The sequence below is a fragment of the Magnolia sinica genome, chromosome 5 (genome assembly GCF_029962835.1).
Source record: "Magnolia sinica isolate HGM2019 chromosome 5, MsV1, whole genome shotgun sequence".
In the NCBI taxonomy this organism is placed as follows: Eukaryota; Viridiplantae; Streptophyta; class Magnoliopsida; order Magnoliales; family Magnoliaceae; genus Magnolia; species Magnolia sinica.
In genome coordinates, this window is record NC_080577.1 from 39285324 (window position 1) to 39298344 (window position 13021).

Below are 13021 nucleotides of genomic sequence, written 5' to 3' on the forward strand. Positions count from 1 at the left end.
TAGGGTAGGTTTGTAGGCTTTCTAGAAACCTACACCTATGCATGACATCACCACATGGGAAAACATGTGGAGCTAGGGTGGGGTCCACCATCCACATATCAATGGTCCAAATCGAACGTTGCCCACAACTTGAGATGTACATGTCGGATTCACACACGGGACATGGCGTTAAAACCGCAGCACCGATATAGACGAAATGGCATTGGTTTCAGGTCAATCTAAGTCAGGTCTACGTGACCGAACTTAAGGATGGCCGCAAACATTAACCATAGGTCGTGGGTCACCGAAATTCAACCGGTAGGACTGCATGACCTAAAGAAATGACGTGCACACTTGGGTTAGGGTCTTATAGGCGCTCACCTGAATTATGGATCCATTTTATTAGATCTGGGCCCACCTCATAGAGTGAGCCCCGAGAAAGTCTAGAGAAGAGTGTGGGGACCCCACACATCGACAATTGGCCCCACACAAATGGCCAGCGTGGCCCTAAAACACATACAACAATGGGCCCTTGTTGGACGTCCAGCCCACCCAACGAGCTAGGCCTCTAGATGTCCAGTGAATGAACGGCCTGGATACTCCACATACATGTATAAGGTGGGCCTCATAAGGCACTGATGGGCCCCATAAAACCATGGGCAGCATAAATATACAATGCATACAATAGGTGGGCTGTCTGGTGAACGGCTAGCCCACCAGCGGTTGGGCCTGCTGGGCGTCCTACTGATGGACAACCTAGCTAAAACATACACCTCACGGTGGGCCTACACATTGCAGATGGGCCCCACCAGATGGATAGCATATGTACATAACACCTGCATCACGATGGCCAGCTGCTGGACAGTAGGTCCAGCAACGTCATGGCCCAGCTGGGCGTCCAGCCAATGGACGACCTGGACTAAAACACATACATGGTGGGTCCCACTGGATGTGGGCCACCAAGGGAGTGGGTCGGCCACTGGGCCTCCCACAAACATCACAGTGGACCTAAAAAGGTTTCAAATGGTGGGCGTCAGCCCACTGCTACCTGTGGTCAGTTAAGCGTTGGATCTGCTTCATTCCTAGGCCCATGGCCTGGAATGATATGAAAAATTGGATGGACGGTGAGGATACACCATACGTCAAGGTGGGGTCCATGTGTATGTGGCCCACTAGCTCAATGATCAAGCTGATATTAGTATTTTCCCTTTGTCCAGGCCTGCTGCTGGACAACAACCTATCCAATTACACCTAGCCCATCTGGCCCACGTCCTAGCATGATCTCTCCACTGGACAGATGGTGTGGATAAAATACATGTCATAGTAGGTATAACACACATACATTAAGGTGGGGTCCACGTCAGTGGGCCACCCCACTCAACTGATCAAGTTGACATTTATGTTTTCCACCAGACAGGCTGCCCACAATGGTCAGCAGGGTGGGCCTGCCTGCCGGACTATGTGGATAAAATGCATATGTCAAGGTAGTGTCTACGTGGTAGCCCACCATCATCGGGGTCAAGCTGATATTTGAGTTTTCTCCACAACCAGGCCTGCCCGAAAAGAAGCGGTCAGGGGGACTGCTGGATGGTGGCAGCTAGGTGGGCCCTGATTTAGACAATAGGGTCATCCCACTGATTAGACAGCGTGGGTCTCATACATTCATCAGGCGGGCCATCAAACAGGGGAGAAGGAGGGAGGGAGGGAGGGAGAGAGAGAGAGAGAGAGAGAGAGAGAGAGAGAGAGAGAGAGAGAGAGAGAGAGAATCGAGTGGTGGAGGGAGCTCCATCACTATGAGCTCCCTTGCCATACAATACATACAACAAGATGGGCCCTAAAATATGTGGGCCCTCAAATTAGCAAATCAAGGTGAGGATGCCATCCCCACCACAAAATCAAGGGTCTAGGTGACCTTTACATATTGGTTATCAAATAAACATCATGGTGGGGTCCATGGAGAATGGCCCCATCATGGGTTTACACATATGTATCATGGTGGGCCATTGGCCACACTTTGGGTCCAAAATGGGATCCCCACCATTAACCGGTAGGCCCCGCTTATCCCGTGGATAAAATTGACATCTAAACCTAAGATCACCCACCTATTGCTCTCCTTCTTGGTTCCTTGAAATCCTTAGCTCTTAACTTTCACTTTAATGGTGGATGATGAAGATTAGATGGTTGGATGGTGAGATTGGGTGGTAGGGAGATGGGTCTTGCTTGGGTTATTCTTTTCTCTCCTTAGATCTTCTCTCCTCTTGGTTGCTAGGGAATGGTTAGAGAATGAGAGGGAATGGGATGGGATGGATTGAAATGAGAGAGGAGTGATGGGTTGTGTAAGAGGAATGATGGGTGTGTAAGAGAGGTGACATGGAAAGCATGAGTTAAGTTGACTTTTGGGATAAGAGGGGATGGGTTACTTATCTTGGTGGGAAGAGAGGCTTGGGTTTGAAATGATGGTTGTACTTGACTAGTTGATGTGAAAGGATGGGTAGAGATTCCTCTCTCCTAAATGGAATCTAGGAATCTCTCAGGATTCTCAATGCACTGTGTTTCCTCGAAATATACGCAGGCCCACTACTCCTAGCCTGGATATCGCATTGGTGTGTAAGACACAACGTTAGAACCGTGGCGACGGTGTGGTTGTAAGGGTATAAGTTTCAAGTCGAGTCAACTCCGATCTTCGGGATGTGACTTAGGGTCGCGTGCAATCACTGTCTGTAGGTCGCGGGTCGCTGAAATTTGATGGAGAGGATCGCGGGAGTTGGTGAAATGGTATGGTACCAGGATACGGGCCTTACACGAATACCTTAAGGAAAGTAATCATGAATTTTGCACAAAAAGAGGATGAGACCTTCTTCCAATGTTGGGAGTGATTTAACGATCTCATAAATTCATGTCCACAACATAGCTATGAAACATGGCATATAACAAGCTTTTTCTATGAAGGATTGACCTCACCCATGCGCCAATTTGTGGAGATGATGTATAATGGGGAATTCATGAACAAGGAAGCCGATGAAGCATGACATTTGTAACACCCCGTACTTTTCGGTACTCAGGTGTTACCGTGTATGAATACTAACCTAACTTACTTATATATTCACCCTCATTCTAGTCTAAATCCGACCGTTGAAAACAATCACCACCCATATTTCAAGCTGTCCACCCATTACTATTCAAGATGGACCATCGCATCGTTAGAGAAACCTATTTTTAGGATTTTTGTTTCATAGGAAGATAAATCTAATTGACAATCTTAGAATTTGAAGTTTGAACCACGAAATCCATTGCTCCTTAGATCCACGTCCTGTTAATCGCTTTAAAACTTGATTTTCCTAATCCAACCATTGGATTATAAAATAAATCTTTAGGTTGCATTTAGACAATCTTAGAAACCACTAAAATTGTTCAATGAGGAGTATGGTGGGCCTTGACCTTAAGTCATCTTAAAGTTCGGATCTAGTTCGCCAGATCCATCGTTATCAGACTTACCACACTTGATCATCCTTACCCTAGCTTCTAGTAATTGAATATACCATTGAGATTCATTTAAATAGGCCTCAAGACCATTTTAACCGATGATGTTCAGATTGGGATTAATTTGGCCATCGAAATGACAACAATCGATAATTAGAGATCATGATTTAGTTGGTAAGGCCCACCTAAGCTTTGGATTTGCCTATTCTCTAGTCAGTCGACCCAGTTAGACCCATAAAGCATCATGGATGGAGTGGATTTCTCAAAACATCATTGTGGACCCCACCATGTGCGTTGTGTGTAGATGCCCTATGTTCAACTGTGGTGCACCAAACCAAGGGTAGGATCAAAACATCTTTGACCCAACATTTTCTGAAATTGAGAGAGATCTCTCTCTTTCTTCAGTTCTCGCCTGTGGGCGTTTTAAGCAGTAGACGAACATCGTCAGACCGTTGAATAGGCCACTTGCATGGATCATGAGGAAGATCCAAACCATCCATCATGTCCACAAAGGAGATCTGACCAAAATCTGGGTCGTTCCGCACGTTGCATCACACGTGTGTGCGCAGGAATGCAAGCACAAATAGAGGTGTGCGTGCGACAGTTTTCGAAAATGGAAACCTGTTGTGGCTGCCAATCTGGTAATCTGCATGAGCACATCTCCTTCGATCCTAGCTGTCCAGCTGTGGGAAAATTCAGCCCTTCACCCCTAGCTATGTGGTTTATGGTTCCCTTTATATAAGAAAAATAAACAACGGCCGGTTTCGGTCCTACCCACTGTTTTGGAGGTGGTTTCTACCAGATCAAATCTAGAATGCTCGTTGATAATCCAACGACCTAGGAAAGCTAGGTTTTCCTATAAAAAGGGAGAGAAAATGCCTCTCCACTTGTCTTTTACAAAAACCCTAGAAAACTAGCCGCCACCTTCAATGTTCGAACCCACCAGCCAAACCTCCATGGAGCTTCGAAATCAAAGGTCTGGAAGCACTGTGAGACCCCTTAGAGCAGTTCAGTGGCTTCGTTTTGAGAAGAGATGCCCCCGTTCGAAATCCACCATTAGAGCCGCCTCCTTCTCTACAACATTAGTTAGGTTGTTGGTGAGCTACGATGCTGAGTCTGGTTTGAGCCATGAGCTCTGTCGGGTCTCTAGAGTAGCAGAGAAGTAGAAAAAGGAAGGAGGAAGAGGGTGAGTGAGTGGGTACGTTGTTGCACCAGGTTGAACCGAGCCAAGTCGCGGCTATCACTTGGGTCGAGTCCGGACCATCTAGGTCAACTGGCCAAGTCTTGGCCCTGCTAGAAGAAAGGGAATGGGAGGAAGAGATGAACATAGAGAGAGTAGGGGTGGAACAGCTACTTCAGGTCACCTTGTTGCCGTGTTGCATCGACTTGCTAACCCAAGTGTTGTTTAATTTGTGCTAGTCGGGTCAAGCTCTATCTGAGATAGACATTGCTGGACTTTGGAAAGGAAAGAAAAAGGGAGAAGCATAAAGGTGAAATGAAGGAGAGATAGAGATTGGATCGGAGGTTGTTGCTGAGTCGACGGTTGAAATCCACCAAGTCTAGTTGGGTCGAGTCAGGTTTGGGCCCGGTCCAGGCACGACTGGAGTTCCAGTAATGAAAGAAGAAAAGGGAGAGAAAAGAGAAGGATGGTGAGACTTAGGTCAACTAGATTCAACCCGTCGAGTCGAGTTGGGGAGTGTGGCTCACTGCTGAATCAGCCGGGCCTTGAATCGCTGGCTCTTTAAGTCAGTTAGGTCCAACCAACTGCCAGTTGTGGTTGCGTCGAGGGAAGCAAGGAGAAAGAGAGTGGGAGAGAGAGGAGTTGGTAATTATGTTGGGTTGAGTTAACTTGGGTGTCAAACTGAGTTGATTTAAGTTGAATCGACTAGGGGCGTTTTCTCTCAAACTTTACATTAGAGTTCTAATTAGGACTTTGGTTAGCTAATTAATTTCTTAACCTCACTTAAGATGTAGCATAATATTACATCTTTTGTTTCACCTTATGGGAGTGAGTTGAGTCAAGTCCATATCAGCAAGACTCTAAAGGCGCACGCATTTCCTAACGATGATGCAGGCGATTCAAAACATAAGGTGATGACTTCTTCCCCTTAAGCTTTCCATTTCTAAATTAGTTTAAGTAATAGTCTTTATTGGAATCACAAATGTTATCTTATAGCATGTGATCTCTTATATTAGTTATCAATTCTTAAGACATGGCTTATATCTGAATTATAGTTGATAGTTGTGAACCATGATTGCATGCAATAGTTACTTACATGATAACTTCCATTTAAATTTCAATTGATAGTTCATATCATGACTTATTGCGATTATTATGAATCAAATGCTTAACATATGTCTGGCATGCTATAACTATATGCTTTCACATGAATTGTTGTAAGTCGCTTATTGATCTTTATTCACTACACTTACTAGTGGGCAATCCCTCTTGTGTATGTGAACCCACACTTAGGATGTAATAAGACGGAACATGTTAAGAGATGGACCCTCAACTTGGAGGTTATTTGGGACATGGAACACTAATGTGGGTTTACCATCCATAGGCCATACTGCTTATGTGGCTTGGGAATGACTTCTTTAATCGCTTTGATTTAACATTGCCCTACTTAACCCCTTTATCGTCTTGATTTAATGTTCCGTGCAACCCTTTTACTGCTTCGATTTAACATTTGTCCCATGTTTTGATATTTACCCTGCGTGGCTTCGATGGATCATTCTCATACACCCATGCGATGGTAATTCCTGCGTATTGAATTTGATTGGCCACTGGTCGATGGGTATCCATAGAACATCGTAAGGTGGGAAATCTCATGAGCCGAGGATGGTGGTCATGGGACACTATGCCCGAGCTATCGGCATACACTCGGTGATGAACCGTCGTAGTGACCTTTGAATTTACCTAAATTGGTTAGTTGTAATTAGAATAATTAAGGTTAGGCTAATCATGCATTCATGGTATACGGGTGATAACGGATGGCTTATTCTAGATGCTGTAGCACGTGCCCTTAGGCTTAGTGGGGTATTGTTTTGCTAGCTCCCAGACCATCGACTATTGACCCACATACATGATGTACGATGGCCTGGTCATTATGCTGTACGTGATGTACGCACATAATGTGCTACGTTGGTGACTAGTCTTATGCATGAGTGACGAGTCCAAGTCCGACTGGATGAACATCCCCAGGTTAATGTGCATTCATGCATTCATGCATTTAAATAAGACTACATCATATATTGTTTTGAATGCCTTATTTTTTTAAACTATGCTTAGCTAAAGCGGCAGTGTGTAATCTTGAGGGAAATTCACACTGAGTTGACCACTCATTCATCAAATATATAACCATACAGGTAATACTGGTGGCTTAAAAGATATTCATGTCCAGATTGATAAAGAGCATAGTACAATTATTAGGGATGCATGGTTGTATCTGCCAAGAGAAGCTGTGTGATCTTGCGGCTCAAGTTTATATGCATTTTATTATTTTTCATGTGTAAATTTGTATAATTCTTATATTTGTTAATATAGAGACATTGGTTTATATAAGTCATTATGGGTAGCTGCTTGTATATTCTGAATGTAAGTGCAAATTTTCTTTTAAGTTTGATTTATTCATCTTCCACTAAACTGCTAACTCTGAAAGAAAAAGAAAAGAAAAAAAATACATGAATTCAACTATTTTTAAAGGTTAACACTCGGGTTTTTGGAGAATGAGTCATATACTCGGATTTCGAAAACTCGGGGCGTTACAAATTATTTTGATAAACTTGCTAAAAATGCACAATCATGGGATACCTCTTAAAAAACCACCACTTCTAAGCCGACTCAATCAAAGGAAATGGGATGAATTTATGTTTTAAAAGAGGAAGATGATATAAATGCAAGAGTGGTCAAACTCACAAGAAAAGTCGAGGCCATGGAACTTAAGAAGGTAGAACCTGACAAGGATGCGGAAGCTATTTATGATATTTTTACTTGTAATATACATACAACTAAGAATTGCCCAACAATTCTTGCTTTTCAAGAAATATTGAACGAGTAATCAAATGCTGTGAACAACTACTAAAGACCTTTCAAAGGACCCACCTCAAACACATACAACTCTAGGTGGAGGAATTATCTAAATTTTAGTTGGAGGAATGGACAAATAACTAACCCACATGAGGCCCTTACATAATTTTGAAATCAAAAGAGGCCTCAAGAGGATACGGTTCAAAAATTCATGCAAAAGCAAGAGCTATTCAACCAAAATATGACGCAAACATTCCAGGATATCAAAACAATTGTAGGAATGTTTGCATCGTCTATTCAAAGGATTGAGTCATACTTAGCGAGTGGGGAGAAAGGAATGTTTCCAGTCCAACCTCTCCCCAATCCAAAATCACAATATGAAATTAGTGACCTAAGCTCTTTAAATCAAATGGAGCAAGGTAATTCTATCACCACTCTTAGGAGTGGAATGATCATTAACAAACCTATTCCGGTGAGGGCTAAAAAGCCTAAGGACCTGGAAAAAGATGAGAGTGATAAAACTAGCATTGTTTTACATGGGTTAGAACAGAAACCTCAAAGTAAGCCGATTGCGCCATTCCCTCAACGGTTGATTGCACCAAAACCTCTAGCTAACTCACAAGATATACTAGACGTGCTAAAATAAATGAAAGCCAACATCCCTTTGCCGGATGCTGTGAAACAAATCCCCTCTTATGCCAAATTTCTGAAAGATTTATGTACAACCAAAAGATGGCAGAGCATTCAAAAGAAAAATTTTCTGACAGAAAAAATGAGTGCCATCCTCAAGCAAGATGTGCCACAAAAATATAAAGATCCTGGTAGCCCAACTATCACTTGTATAATTAGGAATCACCAGATTGAGCATGCACTTTTTGACTTGGGAGTGAGCGTTAATTTGATCCCCTTCTTGGTATATGAACAATTGGGTCTAGGTAAATTAAAACGCACTTGGACCACATTACAACTTACCGATCGCTTAATTCGTGTACCGAGAGAGATGATTGAAGATGTATTGGTCTAGGTTGATAAATTCTATTATCTAGTTAGTGTTATTGTCTTGGATACTTAACCCATCATGGATATGAGCACTAGAATTCTCGTCATTCTTGGCCATCCATTTGTTGCTACATCAAATGCAATCATTAATTATAGGAATGGAATCATGAATCTATCTTTCGTAAATATGACATTGGAGCTTAATATCTTTTTCAATATGAGCAAACAGGTAGAGGATGTGATGATACACACAACATTAATATGGTCACTTCTTTCATGGAAGATATAACACCCCTGACTCCATACTCTGACTCTCTAGAGACATGCTTGGCCCACTCCCTTGATTTGGATGATGACACGATTAGGGAGATGGATGCCATGCTTGATGATGTGCCGGTACTTGAAGTTAATCGGTGGAGGCCACAATTTGAGAAATTGCACCAAACCGATGTAGTGCCTTTATCGTCTAGCCTCAAGGCACTGAAGCTTAACTTAAAACTGTTGCCTGATGATATTAAATATATCTACTTGGGTCAAGATGAGACATACCCAGTGGTGATTTCTTTCCATCTTGAGTAAAAATAAGAGAGTATGCTTATTTTTACTCTCATTGAGCATAAAGGATCCCTTGGATGGTTGATTGCGAATCTCAAGGGAATTGATCCTTTGATTTGTACTCACCGCATTCATCTTGAAGATAATCCAAATACCTCCCGACAACTAAACATGGATTAAATACAAATATGAAAGAGGTAGTTAATGGAGAAGTGCTTAAGTTGTTGGATGTGGGTATTATATACCCTATATCCGACAGTCAATGAGTGAGTCCAACTCAGGTGGCTCCTAAGAAGTTTGGAATCACCATCGTAACTAATGCCAACAATGAACACGTGCCAACTAGAGTCACTACTGGTTTGAGAATATGCATTGACTACAGAAAATTGAATATCATCATAAGAAAGGACCACTTTCCTTTGCCTTTCATTGATCAAATTTTGGAAAGGCTGGCTGGTCATTCATACTACTGCTTCCTTGACAGATATTCATGCTATAATCAAATAGAGATAGCCCTTGAAGATCAGGAGAAGATAACGTTCACATGTCCCTATGGTACATTTGCTTATCGAAGGCAGCCATTCGGATTGTGTAATGCTCCCGCCACCTTTCAGCGATGCATGTGAGTGTATTTTCTAACATGGTGGGTCAATATTTAGAGGCCTTCATAGACGACTTCTTTATTTTTGGTCCATCCTTCAGTGAGTGTTTGAAAAATCTTAAAAATGTGTTGAAGTGATGTGAGAAAAAGAATTTGGTTTTAAATTGGGAGAAGTGTCATTTTATGGTTCTCAAGGGAATAGTGCTTGGACATATAATTTCGTTCAAGAGAATTGAGGTAAACAAGACAAAAATTGATTCTATCTTTAACCTACTTCTACCCCAAAGCATATGTGACGTATGATCCTTCTTAGGACACGCCAAATTTTATAGGTGATTCATAAAGGGCTTTAGTCATTTCTCTCATCCTTTATGTAATCTACTTCAAAAGGATGCACCATATGAGTAGACTGAGCAATGCCAAGAAGCTTTCAGTAAGCTCAAGGGCATATTGACTACCGCAGCTATCATGCAGCCACCCAATTGAAGTATCCCTTCTGAGATTATATGCGATGTATCTGACTATGTTATTAGGGCGGTGTTAGGCCAGAGAAAAGAAAAGAAGCCCTACGTTATTCACTATGCAAGTAGAACTTTAAATTCTGCCCAAGTGAACTACTTTACTGTGGAGAAGGAACTCTTAGACGTAGTGTTCACTTTGGATAAATTTAGGTCCTACCTAATCGGATCGAAGATCATCATCTGCACAGACCATGTGGCGCTAAAGTATCTTCTTTCTAAGATGGATGCCAAGACCCACCTGATAAGATGGATCCTTCTACTCTAAGAATTTGATATTGAAATACGAGACAAAAAAGAGTAGAGAACGTAGTGGCTGACCACTCTTCTCGACTTGACCTCCCTAATTCCCTTGAGCCCACACTGATAAATGATATGTTCCCTGACGAACAATTGTTTAAACTCTCCTAACTACCTTGGTTTGCTAACATTGTGAATTATCTTGCCAAAAGTTTCACGCTAACATATTAGATTGCGCAAGATAAGAAAAAAATTCTTCACCGAGGTACGTAAGTTTTTCTAGGATAATCCTTATCTATTTAAATATTGCCCAGACCAAATTCTAAGGAGATGTGTGCTAAATAGTGAACTTCAGAGTGTCATCTCCTTTTGTCATTCTCAGGCCTGTGATGGTCACTTTTCTGCTAAAAATACCATAGCCAAAATTCTACAGTGTGGCTTTTACTGGGCCACTTTGTTCAAGAGCACTCATGAGTTTTGCAAAGCTTGTGAGCGTTGTCAGAAAATTGGGAGGATTGTCCTGTTCAAATATGATGCCATTAAACTCAATTCTTATCATTAAAACATTTGATTGCTGGGGCATCAATTTCATAAGACCATTCCCCCAATCATTTAGAAATAATTACATCTTATTGGCAGTAGACTATGTCACTAAGTGGGCAAATCGATCCCATGTCGGAATAATGATTATAAAACAGCCATTCGATTCTTAAAAGAAAATACCTTTCCAGGTTCGGAACACCTCGGGCCATTATTAGTGATGGAGGTTCACACTTTTGTAATAGGCCATTTAAGAACTTAATGAAGAAATATGACATCTCTCGTAAGGTGAGCACTCCATACCACCCGCAAACAAGTGGGTAAGACGAGATTTTCAACAGGGAAATTAAACAAATTCTAAAAAAATGGTTAATCCCGACCGTAAGGATTGGTCAATTCACTTGATCGATGCTTTATGGGCTTACCATACAACTTATAAGACCCTCAATGAAATGTCTCCTTTTAGACTCCTCTATGGGAAAGCTTGCCACTTACCTGTGGAGCTGGAGCATAGAGCCTACTGGGCTATAAAAAATCTAAACTTTAACTTGGATAATGCTGGCTCGCTGTGCAAGCTTCAACTAAATGAACCTGAGGAGATCTGGAATGACGCATACAAGAACTCAAGAATTTACAAGGACAGGATGAAGGCGTTCCATGACTGGAACATCCTTCGAAAATCATTTACACCAAATCAAAAAGTTCTTCTGTACAATTCTTGGTTACATCTTTTTTCAAAAAAACTTCGATCTTGTTGGACCGACCCTTTCACTATTACGAATGTCTATCCTCGTGGGGCCGTCGAGATAACTAATCTGAAGAATGACAATGTTTTCAAAGTGAACGGTCATCATCTTAAGCCATTTATTGAGAAGTTTGATTCAGAGGACATGCCCATGCCTCTAACTGATCCTGTATATCAGGATTAACCTCCTAGTCTAATCGAGGTGTAGTTAGGTTTATTGCTTTAATAGGATTTAAGATTAGGATAATTTCTTTTTCAGTAAGTTTAGTTTTCATGCTAACCTATTTCATATCGAGAACTTTGGAAAAGCTTCAATTCTTATTCTTCAGGTATTATCCTCCTATTACTTCCCATTTCTTTTCATTGTCTCATGTGCATTGCATGCTTATATCTTTTATATTGAGGACAATGTAGGTTTTAGGTCGGGGGGTGTGGATTAGGTAAACTAATCAGTGTTTTCTTAGTTGTTGAGCAATTTTTTTTTGAAAAATTTCAATTTCTCAAACTAAAAACCTATTTGAAAAGTAATAATTTATGTATTTAAGAATGTTTTGAGTACGATGATAAGATGGAGATTGAACTTTAAATTGTTGGAGTTTGATCAACCAAGTACACTATCGTCTAAGTTCTTGCATTTAATTGATTAAGGGGAAGTTTGAATATCATGTTAATCTAAGTCACAAGCCACATCAAATTGCTTCCTGTGAAATATGTTAGAATATCTAATTGTTAGTATGTGAATCATTGATAAATGTTGAGAATTAAGTTTGAAGAATTTTATCCACCTTAAGAAGATGAAAAGAACCAGTTAAAAAATAGTGAAATCGACAAAAAGGTCATGTATGATGAAAAAGACTGAAAAAAAATGAAAAGAATGAATAATATGAAAAGAATAAAGATGTAAAGTCTGAAAAGAATGAATAAAAAGAGACTGTCGACATAAAATAAAAAACTAGAAAAAGAAGGAAAATGAGATAAGTTCAGAATCAACACTAGATTATTCAATTAGTCTTGAGGTAATGAGCATGACTAACATTATGAAATGATAATATTTTTTTTTATTGAAAGTAAGTTGGAAATCACTGAGCACATTAGAAAAACTTGATATATGAACTTATGCTCTTAAGTGATAAATGAAGAACTTATTTGATTGATTGCTCGCTTAATTCAGATATAGGTTTTCAAATTTTCACTCTTGCCTCTGTGGATTATACTCATTCATACTTGTTAAAACAAAAGATTGTTTTCCAGAAGAGGTTTGAACATTGAGAATTGGAGATTATACCACGCATGTTTTGCTCGGGACTAGCAAAATGCTGGTTGGAGGGTGTGTT

At 40.9% G+C, this 13021-nt stretch overlaps 1 non-coding gene across 1 annotated transcript; it reads right to left on the bottom strand.

Moving 5' to 3' along the window:
• Positions 1-2785: 2785 nt before the first annotated feature.
• On the bottom strand, positions 2786-2893 carry LOC131247531 (small nucleolar RNA R71). Its single transcript, XR_009171815.1, has one exon. It is a non-coding gene; the product is annotated as a small nucleolar RNA R71 (small nucleolar RNA).
• Between the last annotated feature and the right edge of the window lie 10128 nt (positions 2894-13021).